Genomic DNA, 6,000 nt, shown 5'->3' with positions numbered 1-6,000 from the left:
CTTTCATTGGGTTAGAACATGCTCCTTTAGCTTGGAGTAGTTTGTTTTTACCCACCTTCTCAAGCCTACTTCTGTCAATTCATCAATCTCATTCTCCGTCCAGTTTTGTTCCCTTGCTGGCGAGGAGTTATGATCCTTTGGAGAAGAGGCATTCTGGTTTTTGGAATTTTTAGTTTTTTTATGCTGGTTTTTACTCATCCTCATGGATTTATCTACCTTTGGTCTTTGATGTTGGTGACCTTCAGATGGGGTTTTTGTGTGGATGTCGATTTTGTTGATGTTGATGTTACTCCTTTTTTTTGGTTAGTTTTCCTTCTAACAGTCAGGTCCCTCAGCTGCAAGTCTGCTGGAGTTTGCTGGAGGTCCACTCCAGACCCTGTTTGCCTGGGTATCACCAGTGGAGGCTGCAGAATAGCAAAGATTGCTGCCTGTTCCTTCCTCCGGAAGCTTCATCCCAGAGGGGCACACTCCAGATGCCAGCTAGAGCTCTTCTGTATGAGGTGTTCTGTTGACCCTGCTAGGAGATGTGTCCCAGTCAGGAGGCATGGGGGTCTGGGACCCACTTGAGAAGGCAGTCTGTCTCTTAGCAGAGCAACAGCACTGTGCTAGGAGATCTGCTGCTCTCCTCAGAGCTGGCAGGCAGGAACGTTTAAGTCTGCTGAAGCTGACCCCACAGCCACCCCTTCCCCCAGATGTTCTGTCCCAGGGAGATGGGAGTTTTATCTGTAAGCCCCTTACTGGGTCTGCTGCCTTTCTTTCAGAGATGCCCCGCCCAGAGAGGAGGAATCTGGAGAGGCGGTCTGGCTACAGTGGCTTTATGGTGCTGCAGTGGGCTCCACCCAGTTTGAACTTCCCAGTGGGTTTGTTTACACTGTGAGGGGAAAACTGCCTACTCAAGCCTCAGTAATGGTGGACACCCCTTCACCCACCAAGCTCGAGCATACCAGGTCAACTTCAGACTGCTGTGCTGGCAGCAAGAATTTCAAGCCAGTGGATCTTAGCTTGCTGGGATCTGTGGGAGTGGGATCTGCTGAGCTAGACCACTTGGCTCCCTGGCTTCAGCCCCCTTTCCAGAGAGTGAACAGTTCTTACTGGCATTCCAGGAGCCACTGGGGTATGGGGAAAAAAAAAAAAAAAAAAAAAAAAAAAACTCCTGCAGCTAGCTCAGTTTCTGCCCAAACGGCCACCTAGTTTTGTGCTTGAAACCCAGGGCCCTGGTGGTATAGACACCCAAGGGAATCTCCTGGTCTGAAGGTTGTGAAGACCATGGGAAAAGCATAGTATCTAGCCCGGAGTGCACCATTGCTCATGGCACAGTCCGTCACGGCTTCCCTTGGCTAAGGGAGGGAGTTCCCCGACCCCTTGCACTTTCCGGGTGAGGTGACTCCCCACCCTGCTTCTGCTCACCCTCCATGGGCTGCACCCACTGTCTAACCAGTCTGAATGAGATGAGCCGGGTACCTCAGTTGGAAATGCTGAAATCACCTGCCTTCTGCGTTGATCTTGCTGGGAGCTGCCGACCAGAACTGTTCCTATTCGGCCATCTTGCCAGCCACCCTCTTCTTTTATCTTACGTGTTAATTGAATTCACTGTTGTTCATTCAGAGAATAATTCTTACCTGCTTAAGCTACTGGTTTATGTAAAGAGCAATATGATAAAATGGAAGGGCTCTGATCTGAGATCTGGGGTCCCATCTCAGTTCTGCCATGAATTAACTACAAAATTGCTGGCAAGATACTCTCCCTGGGCCTCAACTTTCCACACCTATAAAATGAAAGTGTTTGGGAAAAAGATATTTTTCTTAGTTTTCAGATTCTAGGCTCCATGCTTCATAATTCCAGACTCTTCTTGGCTTTCACTGTCAAGTTAGGGTAACAGCTTTGGTGTAGAAGTGACCAGAGATTATATATGCCGGTTTGGGGCTCAGTATGTCAGCACGTTAACCAAAGTCAATGTATGCGGCAGAGGTAATTGGTTCTTAGTTTTCTTTTCTTTTTTGTTTTTGAGGTGGAGTCTCACTCTGTCGCCCAGGCTGGAGTGCAGTGGCACAGTCTTGGCTCACTGCAACCTCCACCTCACAGGTTCAAGCAATTCTCCTGCCTCAGCCTCCTGAGTAGCTGGGATTACAGGCGTCTGCTATCAAGCCCAGCCAATTTTTTGTATTTTTAGTAGAGACGGGGTTTCACCATGTTGGGCAGGCTGGTCTCGAACTCCTTACCTCAAGTGATCCACCCACCTTGGCCTCCCAAAGTGCTGAGATAACAGGTGTGAGCCACCACACTCGGCCCTGGTTCTTAGTTTTCAATATCTCAGAAAGCTAATCAAAGATCTTAATCTCATTTAAATCTTTATTTTATACACAGTAATAACAGTGAACACATGGTGAAATTCGGCTCATCTAACTCAGAAACTTCATTTTAGGACAATATTTCAAACTCCTTTCCCATCTAGGCATTTTTCAGTAGCAGACATGTGGCACACCTGACTCCCTTCACCTCCCTCTTAGTGAAGGTTTAGGGATTAGAGATGTACTCAGAGCCAGAAATCAGTGGCCTAAATCACCAGTCCTTGCATTACTACAAACTCACCTTGAGTATAAAAGATCAATTCTCTTTATGCCCATTGTGATGCTGGAAACATTACTTCTCTCCTCAGTTGCTGTTTTTCACTTAGCATCTCATTTTGAAAATCTTTGTTTCTCTGTGGCCACTATGACATTTGCTCCACTGAGCTTTCTGGCTTTAATTTTTGTCCCCTCAATCAGTTCCAAACAGCCCTACTGAAATAGCCCCAGAAACTTGCATTGCGATTCCACTCTTTAATGATTTCTCATCTAAATATTAATTACCATCCAACATTCCTGCATTTGTGGTCATCTTGTCAGCATATCTCGCTGACCTAAATGAAGAAGTTCCTATTCCATTTACTCCAGATTATCCATATAATTCTTCTTGAAAGCTATTCTTGGGATGTGCTAAAGAAAGTACTTGACTTTTGGTGTCTGATGATGTAGGGTTTAAGTTCTGGCTGCACCACTTACTTAGGAAATTTCAGAAAGGTATTAAATTCTTATAAATGGGAATAATGTCTACTTTATAAGGTGTTTCAAAAATTCAGTGATAATATATGTGATATTCACAGCACAAGGTCAGTCTGTTGAGAAAGACCCTGCCGGTGGTGATTATGAAGATGATGATAAGTACCCATGGGATGCCATGAACAGAGCAGTCACCTTTGCTGACCTCAGCCACCAAACGCCGGTCCTTCCAGCTTTCCTGGATCCTGTGCTTTTTTTCTGGGATAATATGTAGTTCTCTATGTGGCTTGAGAACAAAACACTCCTTCAAATGGTTGAAGTATCTTTATTATATACATGGTCTGTGCTTTATCATACTAATTTTCTTTTTTTTCAAGATAGGGTCTTTCTCTGTTGTCCAGGCTGGAGTGCAGTGGCATAATCACAGCTCACTGGAGCCTTGAACTCCCAGGCTAAAGCAATCCTCCCACCTCAGCCTCCTGAGTAGCTGGGACCACAGGCACACACCGCTGGGTAATTTTTTAAAAATCTGTAGAGGTGGGGTCTCACTATATTGCCCAGGTTGGTCTCAAACTCCTGGGCTCAAATGATCCTTCCACCTTGGTCTTCCAATGTGTTGGGATTACAGGTGTGAGCCACCTTGCCCAGCCCTAAATTTTTTTTCTTATGGTAAAATACACAAAAATGTACCATCCTAACCATGTTTAAGTGTGCAATTCAGTGGTGTGAAGTACATTCACATTGTTATGTAGCCATCACCACTATCCATCCCCTGAACTTTAAAAAAATCATCCCAACAGGAAGTCTATACCCATTAAACATTAACTCTCTATTTCCCGCTACCCCCAGCCCCTGGAAACTAATTTCTGTCTCTATGAATTTGCCTATTCTAGGTTCCTCACATAAGTGGAATCATATTTGTCCTTCTGTGACTGGCTTATTTCACTTAGTATAATGTCCTTCCTCAAGGTTCATCTTTGTTGTAGCATATATAAGAATTGCGCTTCCTTTTTTTTTCTTTTTTTTTTTTTTTTGAGATGGGAGTCTCACTCTGTTGCCAGGCTGGAATATAGTAGCACGATCTTGGCTCACTGCAAGCTCTGCCTCCCAGGTGTTAAGCAACTCTCCTGCCTCAGCCTCCCCAGCAGCTGGGACTACAGGTGTGCACCACCATGCCCAGCTAAGTTTTGTATTTTTAGTAGAGGCAGGGTTCCACCATATTGGCCAGGCTGGTCTTGAACTACTGACCTCATAATCCGCCCACCTTGGCCTCCCAAAGTGTTGGGATTACAGGCGTGAGCCACTATGCCCAGCCAAGAATTGCACTTCTTTTTAAGGCTGAATCATAGTCCATTGTAAATATATCTCATTTTGTTGATCCATTCATCCATGGATGACATTTGGGTTGTTTCCACATTTTGGCTAGTATGACTTTATCCTATTGTACGTTCTGCAGCAATTTACATCTTTATTTTCGGAACTATTAAGTTTCCTCATACTGATAATATTAGGAAGAGAGTCATGAAAGACTTTTTTCATTTTTTGGCCATTTATTATTATTATTATTATTTTGGGCAGCCACAAAGACTGGGATTTCTAATTCTATGCTATGATAAGTGGACAATTTAAGCCATTTTAAATTTTTTTTCTTAAATTAAGCTATTTATCTTTTTTTTCCATTTCCTTTTCCAAAAAAAATGTATTTTTCTAAAATATGATCATGTCAGTTTGGTCTATTTTATATGTGTTAAGGAGAGCAATAACAGACAAAAGAATAACCTAACAATTAGGTATTCAGTTAAAAAAAAAAAAAGTCGGCCAGGCACAGTGGCTCATGCTTGTAATCTCAGCACTTTGGGAGGCTGAGGCGGGTGGATCACCTGAATGAAGTCAGTAGTTCAAGACCAGCCTGGCCAACATGGTGAGACCCCATCTCTATTAAAAATACAAAAAATTAGCCAGGCATGGTGGCAGATGCCTGTAATCCCAGTTACTCCAGAGGCTGAGGCAGGAGAATCACTTGAACCCAGGAGGCAGAGGTTGTGGTGAGCCGAAATAGCGCCACTTCACTCCAGCCTGGGCTAGAGTGAGACTCCGTCTCAAAATAAAACCAAAAAAAAGTAGAGGATGGGGCAATAGATAGCCTACCTCTTCTTGAACCAAGTTGTGAACTGTTTAAGAAATAGCTAATAGGCTAGGCGTGGTGGCTCACACCTGTAATCCCAGCACTTTGGGAAGCCAAGGCAGGCGGATCACCTGAGGTCAGGAGTTGGAGACCAGCCTGGCCAACACAGTGAGACCCTGCCTCTACTAAAAATACAGAAATTAGCTGGGCATGGTCGCACATGCCTGTAATCCCAGCTACTTGGGAGGTTGAGGTAGGAGAATCACTGGAAACCAGGAGGCAGATATTGCAGTGAGCCGAGATCATGCCATTGCACTCCAGCCTGGAGCCACAGACAAGACTCTGTCTCGGAAAAAAAAAAAAAAAAAAAAGGAGAGAGGAGAGAGAGAGAGAGAGAGAGACAGAGAGAGAGAGAGAGAGAGAGAGAGAGAGAGAGAGAGAGAGAGAGTATGGTATAAGGAGGCCAGAATATTACTTTTATTATGAACAAAGCTGATTTGGGAGAATGCAGTTTATTTCTACTTACAGGCAGACGGCCATCTTAATTCTATACCCCAGAATTAAACAGGTCTCCCAGCCACTCACAGACAGGTCTCCTGCAGGGAAGGAAAAATTATCAACTGACATATAGTCTGATTAAACGCTTGTCTTTTATACCTGCTATTGTTTGAGTGTGTCTCCTCCAAAATTTAGGTATTGCTAAAGTGATTTATGGTATTAAGAGGTGGGGCCTTTAAAAGGTGATCGGGCCACAAGGGCTCCTATCTTGTGAATGGGATTAGATGTCCTTATAAAAGGGCTTGAAAGAGGGAGTTCATCCCCTTTTGTCCTTCTGCC

At 44.2% G+C, this 6,000-nt stretch overlaps 1 protein-coding gene across 1 annotated transcript in view; it reads right to left on the bottom strand.

Annotated features, from left to right (window-relative positions):
- Positions 1-2,337: 2,337 nt before the first annotated feature.
- Positions 2,338-6,000, bottom strand: part of LOC105491746 (mitochondrial ribosomal protein S31) — a 67,656-nt gene continuing 63,993 nt past the window's right edge. The window contains exons 9-10 of the mRNA XM_024796036.2: positions 5,690-5,759; positions 2,338-5,505 (exon numbers count right to left, since the gene is read on the bottom strand). The gene's annotated coding sequence lies outside the window, so the exon portion shown is untranslated. The remainder of the gene's footprint in view (positions 5,506-5,689; positions 5,760-6,000) is intronic.

The sequence above is a fragment of the Macaca nemestrina genome, chromosome 16 (genome assembly GCF_043159975.1).
Source record: "Macaca nemestrina isolate mMacNem1 chromosome 16, mMacNem.hap1, whole genome shotgun sequence".
Taxonomy (NCBI): domain Eukaryota; kingdom Metazoa; phylum Chordata; class Mammalia; order Primates; family Cercopithecidae; genus Macaca; species Macaca nemestrina.
The sequence above is the reverse complement of the archived record's forward strand: the minus strand, read 5'-3'. Positions and strand labels throughout refer to the sequence as shown.